Source organism: Lepeophtheirus salmonis, chromosome 4, assembly GCF_016086655.4.
Source record: "Lepeophtheirus salmonis chromosome 4, UVic_Lsal_1.4, whole genome shotgun sequence".
In the NCBI taxonomy this organism is placed as follows: Eukaryota; Metazoa; Arthropoda; class Copepoda; order Siphonostomatoida; family Caligidae; genus Lepeophtheirus; species Lepeophtheirus salmonis.
Window position 1 is genome coordinate 24483504 of NC_052134.2, and position 11598 is coordinate 24495101.

Consider the following 11598-nt stretch of genomic DNA (forward strand, 5'->3'; position numbering starts at 1 on the left):
TAGCTACAAGGTTATGGTAAAAGTATTGATATTATGTTTGGGATTATCATTGCTTTTAAAAGCTCCGTCTTTTACGGTGCTAGGTAATTTTGCCTTAAAGCCATTTTGACTAAAGGGTATTTCAGCTTAATATATAAATTAATAAAGTTAATAAATTTTGTTAAAATTGATGTTATTCTGGAATTTTTTAATGGAAATATATAATTTGAATTTCAATAAATTGCATTACATGGTTATTTTCTGTTGGAAAAATGATGGAACCATGCCCCAAAATTTCAATGCATACACCAACAAAATCTCATTATCTAATGTATTTGAAGAAGTGACAATGTAGTAATGAAATTAGTATAATAAGAAAAAAATATATTTAAGAACAGGAACGATTTGAATAAAATAATTGCTCATTACTTCTTAGTTAGTAATTATCATTGGACATTATTCATACTAGAAAAGACTAAAGGATTGGCGAACAAACATAATATGCGGCAAGAACATAGTTCCAAAAGAAAACAAACATTTAATGGATTTTAAAGTAATAAATACTAGATATTTTGATTTAGAAAATTCAAAAGGAACATCAATATCAATCAAAAATAAACAATATCGACGTATAAACCTCATTTATTTATATATTAAGGCGAAATACCCTCGAGGTAAAATGGCTTTAAGGCAATATGTCCTAAGGTAAAATTACTGGGGACCATATTTTCCAACGTCAATAAGAAAGTAAAAGTTACAAATACTTTCAGAGACTGACAAAGAACCGTAAAAAATTGAGTTATCAAGATTGCTCAAGAAGCCTATTTTACTTTAGTTTTAGGCTCTCTGAAAGTCAGTTTCCTTTTAAAATTTGCCAAGTTTTGAACACTTTAAGAAATTCTACTTATCATAAAAATCCTTATAATGTAAATTTGACTGAACTATAAATATATATGTTTGAATAGCTTAACATAGATCATTTGGAAAGGGAGTTTTTGAAATTCTAATGTAGTTCCATTTGGAAACATCTGTTAGTCAGTCTTAAGGCCAATTTACAAGATCATGACTGATACAAGTTGCATGGATCCGTCATTTTAATCATGACAAATAATTATTGTTCGCTTGGAATAGTATTGTGGAAACGTTTGGTGCTCTCTAAAGAGCCATAAAAGCATTGTTTTCTTCACTAAACTGCATCAAAACGAAAGGAAGAATCGGTGAACAGATTATGGCAGCTCAGTTTGTGTTAAAATAAAAACCCACACACTATAAACCCAATATTAAAGAATTGGCAATTAGAGTAGAGCATCACAAAATAAATAAATATGCTAATAATTTTTATTTTATTTTATATTTAGTTTTTTATAGAATGGATTTTATATGCTTTATATATTGATAGTGTAAGTTAGGCTTGTGTAATAATAACAATAATTATAACAAAATATACAAGTACTTTAACCTTATACCAAATAAACTTTCTACCTTTCTATTCGTTTCATTAATCATAACCATACATATAACTAATTATTAATCATTATGTCATCAATTGATTATGCCACTGTAGTTTGTGTAATAATATAACAGTATACATACCTAAAATTATACGTCATTTAGAAATAACAAGCGATGAGGAAAAAAATAGTAAAAAGTTTTTGAAACACCAACTAACAAGTCTTGCCATCCTTACTATATATCGACGATATGGTTGTATTATTAATTTATTATCTTACTCTGTATTTATCTAGGATTAATGAATTATAACACGTTCGTTTATGAGTAAAAATATCCAGTTATAGATGGACCTCATGAATAAACAAACTTCTTCATTTCGATGAGATTGAAAGCTTTTATAAGACAATTATATTTGATTTTATATATAGGCGTAAATTAAGTTATCGTCGATATACGAGTAAAAATATATTTTTGCTTCATAAAAAGTAACTGAAATAATAGGATTTAATAACTTGAAAAGACCAATTTTATCTTCAAACCCAGCAAAAGATTGTCAATTTATCCATTGCTATTTTGGTAAAATGTAGTTTCGTAAAATTCTAGAAAAATATTATTTCCCTCAAGTTCTCTTGAACAACCCTGTTTTACTTTGAGACTCCATTGACTCGGCGATAGCATAACGAGACAGAACGACTTTGCTGCTATTTGACTACATTAATTTTAGGAAATTGAGATGGCGAACGATATGGAGTGGGATATTCCAGGAGACAAGGATCTTGATCACATTGTTTATAAAACTATAGGTTTTAGGATTTGCTTCAATTAAATTCCTTCAATATATCTCCCAAGTTCCTAGCGTAAATAATACTTTTAGTATATCGCCATAATGAGGAATTGTTTCATTGTTATAGGCTTAAAATCACAAAGATGGGATATCAAATACCTAGAAGAACATTTGTATTTCCAAACATTTTTCACCTCCATTTTGGGTGATGAAGAATGCAAATTTGCAATCACAAAGCTAAAATGTCTTCTTTAATAACATATAATGGCAATTCAATTTTTTTCGATGGTGAGGGTAAAAAAAAAGTTTTTAACTATTTGAGTGTAATTTCTTTCCCAGACATCTTAATCGTAGTATATACTAGACTACAAGAAAACAATTATGTACGACATCTTATCCCTAAATCCCATGTGTTCTTTCTCGCTAAAGCAGTCAGACATACTTCACACCCGTCCAGAGGAGAGATTATTCTTATAAAGAGTCCTCTCAATCCTCAGCTTGTGGTTTCAGATTCGGATGGGAACTATATTGTGGTAGACTTCCTTAAAAAAGAACAACATTGAATGCAATTTATGGTATTAATTCAAACTCAAAAGATTGATTTTATAAAATAGTGGAAAAATACTCGCATTCACTGGGAAATGAAGCCCTCATTGCAGGTGATCACCTTAAAAATCAAACAGAGATGCTCGTGGATATAAAAGGTAAAACAAAAATCTAGACAAAATTATTAAAACTCTGAATTTGTGCGATCTGGGGTTGACCACAGAAGCAAACTCTCTAATGACGTTTCACAAAAAGAACAAGTCTGGAATGGATATATATGGACGATTTGATTAAGTTTTTTCATCATACAGAGCATTAAACCGTCCTAAAGAGTTTAAATTCCTTCAATGCTACATTTCGGATCACCACCCAGTGTCTTCATTATTTGGTTACCCATCTCGACCACGTAAGTAATGTTGGAAATTGAACGTGTCCCTGTTGGACCCAGAGGATAAAGAAATTTCTGGAATGATAGAAATGAATAGCTTTAAATTTTCTAACAACCTTGTTTCATACTTGGACGCTCTAGGGGATAATGAAATATAGTCAAGAAAGATATTTATACAAAGACGGAAAGACTGCCAAGTTATGAAAAAATTTAAGGAGTCAAATCGAAAAAATCAACGACAAAAGCCCTGAGGAGATCTCAGAAATGGAGAAAATTACTGATTATGAAAATAGGGGAGCTATGATCAGAATGAGACAGGATTTGGTCAAATTAAATTTAAAAGGGAAAACGTCCATTAGTATTTAGAGGACACTTTTCGTGGGAAAAAGCTTTAATCCCTTAAATTATCTTCAGGTGAAGTTACTGAGGACCCAATAAAATTTTTTAAGGAAGCTACTTACTTTTATACGAAATTGTATGGTTCCCACGATTGCTTACCAAAAAAATTGTGCAGTTTCTGTCTATTATTAATATTCTGATTATTTAAAAAAAAAAATAGAAGTGTGATGATATTAAATATTATCATCCAATTTCTCAACTCAACACATCTTATAAGATTCTTACGGGCATACTTAACCAGAGGGTGGTTAAAATCCTCCCTCATATTATATCCACAGCACAGAAAGGCTTCATGAAGTATCGGGTTCTAGTGGAACGTTCGCTTCAACACGCTATGGATTATTGCGTGCGCACAAAAACAAAATATGCAGCCCTTCTGGTCGATTTCGAAAAACCCTTTGACACATTGTCTCATAAGTTCATAATAGAGCAAATTTTTAAGTATGGGTTCCCTAATGGTTTCGTAAAAATGGTGTCAGCAATTCTACGAATTGCTTCGTCAAAGATTGATTTACCAGGAGTGAGTAGCTCAACAAAATTTTGGATCGGAAGGGGAGCTCGGCAGGGTGATCTTCTTTTACCATCCCTCTTCATCATATCAATGAACACAATATACGAGATGATTATGAATGATTCAAGAGTTAAAGGTATAAAAATGAGAAACATCTCGTTAAAATGTTTGTTGTATGCAGACCACCTTACTGTATTTCTTACAGGGTGTGAAAATGACTTACTGAAATCTTTTAATTCATCCATATAAGACTTACGATTAATCTTGGGAAGGAAGAAATTTTGTCGAACTACGAAGAATTCCTGATGCCACACCTTGGTAACTTTGCACTCGTTACGTCAACCTCTCTACTTGGAATTGGAAGTTGCTTTGTCCAACCATGAGGCTAGAAGCAAGAACGAAAATAAAACAATGAATATTCTCCAAAGAAGTATCATGATTTATAGGATCACTCCCCTCTGTAGGTACGAACCAATGTTAGCAAGGAGCATTAACGTCCTTCCAAAAGTTTTTCTTCTAATGAAGTACTTCCCATTCTCAGTTGAACTGTGTGATGAAGTAGGAACGATCTAGTTTGGAAGCTTTCCAGGGCGTACATAGCGAGAGATAGAGTTAATACTCCGAAAAACGGCTGGGAACTTGGATCTCCAGAAATTAAGTCTATGTGTCAAACATTAAACTGCTCCTGGATGAAAAGACTGAAGATTTCTGAGCTAAAAGAATTAAAGAAAAGTTTATAGAAGTTACTAAATACAACTTCTTGGACAGAGTATGTATGGGGCCAACGGAGCTCCTTTCAGTGACCAAAAATGCGGACCGTATAGGCGAGATATGGGATCATCATGGGCCGGTATTTTCAATTCCGTGTTTCTCCTTCTCGGCCCTAACGAGCCATTAAATTTTAGCCCGAGACTGAGAAGTAGAGATGAGTTCGCTAAGGAGGTAGACTTATATTTAGCTTGCCAATTCCTCTGCCAGGGGGAAGTGGATTTGAAGAATTTTATACTATTATGGAGGGCTCGAATGAGTTTTTCACAGGCTGGTTGCCATGTGTCAAACGAGCCTCCGATTCCATTCTTCTTCGCTGTGAGCCGTCTGAAAAATCAGAAAATTAGAAGAGCCGTATTTAAAAGTCAAAGATGTACTAACCCCGAAGTCGTCGTGTGGAGAAGAATGGAGAGGCTTGGTCTAGACTGGAACTCTTCAAATGTGAGTCCGCGCGTGATATTCTAAAATCATTTTTGCGACAAAAAAAAAAATGAGATACCCCTGAGGAATGGACGTGTCATTTTGTGGAACTATAATCGAGACTTCTCTTTTATTTTTGTACTCGTATCGCCCCTGTGATGAGAGTAGTAGAGGCTGAGATCTGGCTCCATTACAAGAAGAGGTTGAGTCCTTCCGATTGGCTAGTCTCGACCTAAGTAAACATGGAGGAAGCTCCAAAGATAGAGTTTATCCTAGGCAATGTTCAGGTGATAATATATGCGGCAAAAGTAAACGATCAACACGTGCTGGTAGGGATTGCAAAATTAGTCAAAACATTATTAGTGGAGCTTGACTCTTTTAAAAACGATGGATTAATGTTATTAAACAAAAGGGTTCTACAACCAGTTCATCTAGGAAAGGAGGGAAGATATTTGATTTTATACATGTTTCGTGTGTATTTATTTTATTATTATTATAATTTTACATTATTCTGCTAATATCTTTACAAGCGCGTGGGAGAAACATAAAGAACGTTGTATTTTTATATGATTACCTATTTTTTCCCCACTTATTATTTATTGTATTTATGTAGCTAAAGAGGTCTTTGTCTTTAGGCACTAATTTTAAACTATAATGTTTATTTATATTTGTTTATTAAATGTACCCAATTTATTATGATGTATTCTTATATATTAAATAATGTGAAATAAAGGCATTAAAAAAAAGAATGCAAATTTGAATTAATGGTGCATAATTAAATTCATATTCCAAGACATACATTCATAAAAACACAAGGTAACTTGTATGTTGGATGTATAAGAAAAGTAAGTTCACTCCTCAAGTTTTAAATAATAACAGCTTAAGAAAAGAAAAAACTCCTTTTCATATTGCCAACTCAAAAAAAAAAAAAAAAAAAAGCGAGCAACCAACAAAAAAAATTTCAATTAGAAACTATATCCTGAATATCCACTGTATTGCCCTTTAATTTTTTTTAATATGAAGTGCTGTACACACTTATTTGATAACTTACTACAGGGATGAGCAACTTCCATGATAAAGAGGGCTAATTTTTTTTAGCGCTATCATTGGAGGACCACATGACCATTTAAAAAAATATATATTCTCGATCTATTTGTAGGGCGCAATGAGTGAGAACGAGGGCCGGGTGTAGTCTTCGGCCCGCCAGCTGCCCATCCTTGTCTTACAATATTTATAATCATTCTCCTGTTTGAATATTCAATAAATTAATTTAATGTAAAAGTAATACAAGTCTTAAAAAGTTTAAACAGATCAATACAGAAAATTAAATGTATAAAAAATAAAATTGAACCATACACCAATACAGTATAAAGATCAAAAAGGGAAATCTAAATAGTATATATACAAGGATCATTGTATAAAATGAATGAAATTTCGCAGGCGTTTTGTTCACATATTGAAAAAGGGCGACGTTTAGCAACAAGCTACAGTATTCCAACTGGCTTATAAAATCTTTTTTTTTTTTAAATCTGTTATTATTATTATTTTATCCTTGAGAAGAGAATGCTTAAGTATTGAGCAATGTTACAAGAACAAGGTTAGACAAACAGAAAATGGCGGGGCAAGCACAGCAAATTTATTAAATAAATATATTTCTATTTCTGGTGACGTCATTGGAACAAGTCTCGGTTATTGATCACGGCGTTGTCTTGCTAACACAAAAACACCCTATGTATTTGGTTGTCAGCTGACGATTTCTCTTGATAGGTCATGGTTATTTCATAATCTATTCTTTTTCATAAATAAACAAAGTAATAAGTTATTCTATACATATGCTCCGTTTCCAAAAGAACAGGAATACAATTTCTTCTTGATCCCACGTCGTTTATATGATATACATATTGGCCATTTTAATATTTTTATGAAGAAATTTTGCCTATTTCTTCATAGAAATAATATAATAACTTATCATGACTACTCTTTTAATAAAATTTTACTAAGCAAAATTTTAATACCGTATCGAATATAATGTGTAATTTTTTTTTTAAATGGTGAAGATGGTGACAGTGACAGTTAGCAACTATATAATATATAAATAGCGATTGGTAGGATTAACTTATTTGGCTAACTACCAGATGATTTCGGGCCTTTTTTCTGTTTCTTTTTGGATAAAAGTTGTGTGATACAATAAAGGTAACTATAGTACATAAATTTAAAAAGAAAAAAATGATATTATTATCATAGAAGTGGTTACTCTATATTTCTTAAGTGATATTTTACTAAATATAATGCCAAAAGTGAGTTTTTAAATTTAATAAATTATCAAACACTAAGGCTCAAAATGATGAGCACAAATTCTGGCTTTATCAGTATTGAATTTGTCTTTTCTTCGACTAGCCAAAATTCAAGCCTTCCCTCTTGCAAGGTCTTTCGGCAATCGTTGGTATGAAGCGCCACTTAGGTAGATTTATTTACCTAATTAAATTAAATATATGAACAATAAAAAATATTTTAATATATTATTTTCTAACCTGTGTTAAATCTATTTTATTGGGAATAAAATATGAAAAAATAACGGATTTTATGTTTCTTATTTTTGTAAATACGACAAAGGGTGCGGATTTCGGATCTTCCAATCCTGTAGATAGATGATAATCAATATATGTTATCCTCAATATAGATATGTAAAAAGTAACTTATCATATTTTACAAATTCTTGAAACATTATCAAAACTGAGCGGGGAAAATCCATCATGGAGACAATTCTACAATTAGAAAATAATTTCTTTATAAAATATTGTCATTACTAATTGTGATTCGGCATGTTTTCAATTAAGTTATGGATAGATTTATTTTTCCTTTATCATGTAGCATAGATTGGGAAAAGCAGTGATACTGCTAGTCAAGTCTTAAGTCTTGCTCAAATGTCCAACTTCATAAATATTTTCGTTGAGTCCTCATATTTCATTCAAAGTTCATTTCAAGTTTATAATTTTTGTATATGTGCAGGTAAATTGGGATATTTTTTAAAGCCAAATAACTTAGAATATCTTAATTCTAAAGGATTTTTTTTACAAGCAATGTCAAGTTGGGTGTTTATTGAGGCACAAAAAGTTTCGTTCAACTAGGTAAACAAAGAAACAAGGAGAAAGGGAAAAAATTGGCCGTTGTAGAATTTATTCACTCGTACACAATTCTCCTGCGTTTGCCTAAACGCTATCCTACCTCAAGTCGACGGTCTACAGGATCTATGACAAGAGAAAGATAACCGACCAGTCCGAACAGAAGTTCCACAACGCAAGAAGAGAAATCCCACGTTTCTGCCGGACCTCAAACGATCGAAACTACCCGCAAAAAAACAGCGGAGTCAGTACGTGGATAGTTCAGAGGGCGGTAAAGACCAACCTGAAGTTGACCTCCTACAAGTACTCGTTGAAACACATCTTGACATCGAAGATTAAGGAAGCCCAGTTGAACAGGAGCCGCAAATTATTGAACCTCCTCAAGGATAAACGTCGTCTTTCAGCGAGGAGAAGAAGTGGATCGTAAATATGGTATGCAACAGCCAAACTACCACTTCATACATGACAAGCAGCAAAAGGGACCCATGGTTGCTGGTCTCAGTCATGACTCTAAAGGTCATCGGGTGCAATGGGACATTGATGTTGCAGATCTTCTTCAACCAAATGATGAAAGCCGACTATGCAGCAATGGATAGAAGTCAACGTTTCGGACAAAGTTATGTATTTTTCTTTAGATTTAACCAGAAAAATCAACTATTTATTAAAACTATAGTTCATAGTATCTTAATCATATTTATGTTCTAAAAAATTATCAACGTTATTTTAAAACAAAAAAACATAACCCTAATCGGTCTAGACGGTAGAATATTGGATTTGTAAATAAAATAAAGTTTGGAAAAATTTGTTATGTGATTCATTTTTATATAAATTTGTTATGTGATTCATTTTTATATAAATTTGACACATAAAAATTGATGTTTAAAAGAAATATCTATGATTTTTTGAAAAAAAAATCAATTTTTTCATCAAACGTAAATTTTAAATTTTTATGAAGAAATGTCAGAATATTTATAAACTTCTATCTAAAGCTACAGTATTTTCAATTTTCAGAACATTTTATGTAATATCTTTGGGAATATTTGAAAAAAGAATCAATTTTTGTAGCATAATTTTTTGACATTATTCTTACTTATTTGGTTTTGCAAGTACAAATCAAATCTTGTTAGGTTTGTGTCTCTATTTATGATTCCAATAAATAAAAATTAACTACTTTTTGTGCAAAATTAGTGCTCAAAGCTTCGGTATAATTTCAAAGTCTTATTATAATCAATAAAAAATTGAATGTATGTAAGCTTTGTTGTCGTTGGAGCATCTACTAAATTCAATTCTCCAAGAAAAGTGGATGGCAATAAATACAATGGTATAATTAGAGGGACATTTTTAGACAAGTATTTCTTTCCTATAAAAGTAATAAACAACTATCACATATCTACTTCTCTTGGAATTGTACACGTAAAAGAATGGTCTGGTAGTTCACAAACTCTTCTATAAACTTATGAAAACATGGATTTTTTTTTTCCAGTGAACGCCTCTTTTTTTTTTTTTTTTTTTTTTTGCCTCTTTTGATTCCTGAAGAGTATATTCTAAAGAAAAAAGAACTCATGGGGGGAAAGAATGAAGAATGTAGTTTCATTGGTTTTCTTAAAATCTATAAAAAATTAAACGAACTTATCCAAAATAGAATTAATAAATATTCTTTTTCCTCAACATAACGATTTCTTGCCGACGTTCACTTCTTCTCCTACATCTGACACATTATCCTAAGATTATTCGCCCTCTAAATATTCGGGAGAAAATACTTCTTCAACATTATCGACTCATGTATTACCAGGTATCCCTCAACATTATGTTATTTAATTATCTTAATTTGTAATTTACCATTTTCTACTATGACACTCAGTATGCAATTTTGATCCAAAACAAGGACTCTCATATGAACCTGCCACTGATGTTTTTGAATTACGTGGAAAATAAATAAAAATTGTTTTTCATATTCAGACTGTGATTTTCACAGCAAATATTTTGAAAACATTAATTTTAAGGAAATCAGGATATTTTATTTTAGATGAAACAATTAAAGTGTGTAAGAATAGTTCTACAAATTAACTTTTTCATAGTTATTTTTGTTGTGATGGCAACCAAAAGAAAGTTTTGGTAAATGTTATTTGTCATAAAATATTATATTAAGTTGTAGTTAATACACCAAACAATAATTTATTTGTATTAAATTAATGTTTATTTTGTTAATTGAAGAATATAACTATACAGAAATGTGAATAAGTAAAGCTTATTGAGTATTTAATGTACGTCAATTTCATCAATATATATTTTGTAATAGTTGACAAGATATAATTTTGTAAATCTAAACCTAATAATGGTCCGAAATACTTAACTAACTGATGGATTACACCAGGGGTTCCCAAACTTTTCAGCCTGCGACCCTCAAACTAACGGTGCCAGAGACTGGCGACCCCCAACAACACTGGAGCTGGATTATAATGTTGCGCACAGCCACGCGCACATGCACTATGCGTGCATGCGTGCGTGCTTGTGCGTGTCTGTTCTCCCAGACAGCGCGCGCACACACAGGCCACGGGGCCCCGCTCACTCGGCTACAATTGCATGGTTTAACTCTAATATCAACTCATATGTATATGTTATACAAAAAAAAAATTATAATTCTTTTTTTCTTTTAATAAAAAAAAAAAATTGTATTTGTTTTTTGGAATGCATTTCGCGACCCCGCATCTGTGTCTCGCGAACCCCACTTTGGGAACCCCTGGATTACACCATACAACAACATTTTTGCGCGCAGGCTGAAAACCACATTTATTATTGTTATTAAAGTCGTAGAATATGAAAATGACTATTAAAACTTTCAACCTCCACAGGTTTGGTGTTTAAAGCCTTTTTTAATCAAGTTGTTAGCCTGTATCATTAGATATTAAGGTAAATGAAAACACTAAGATCTAACTTTATTCCGATTATGGAATGAATTGAACTATTTATTGCTAAAAAATGTATCTGCTTCATATAAAATCACATTGGTATTAGCATCAAATTTATTATTAAACATTTAGTCTCTCTACTTTTAATTCTACCTTTAAAAATATAATTTCACTGGGAATATTAATTATAAATAGGTTTTGAAAATTGTTTTGAGGTTAAAATATAAATATAAAAATGGTTTGATAATAAAGTGCAATTAATTGGCATAAGTATTGAATACCAGAATGACGCGCCTTTTAATAGGAGAAAAGAAAAACTT

At 31.6% G+C, this 11598-nt stretch overlaps 1 long non-coding RNA gene across 1 annotated transcript; it reads right to left on the bottom strand.

Annotated features, from left to right (window-relative positions):
* Window positions 1-1883: 1883 nt before the first annotated feature.
* LOC121115581 (uncharacterized) lies at window positions 1884-5641 on the bottom strand. The gene is made up of 6 exons (XR_011779731.1): window positions 5209-5641; window positions 4532-5154; window positions 3774-4444; window positions 2845-3224; window positions 2375-2757; window positions 1884-2283 (listed from the first exon to the last, which is right to left on the bottom strand). It is a non-coding gene; the product is annotated as an uncharacterized lncRNA (long non-coding RNA).
* Window positions 5642-11598: the final 5957 nt, after the last annotated feature.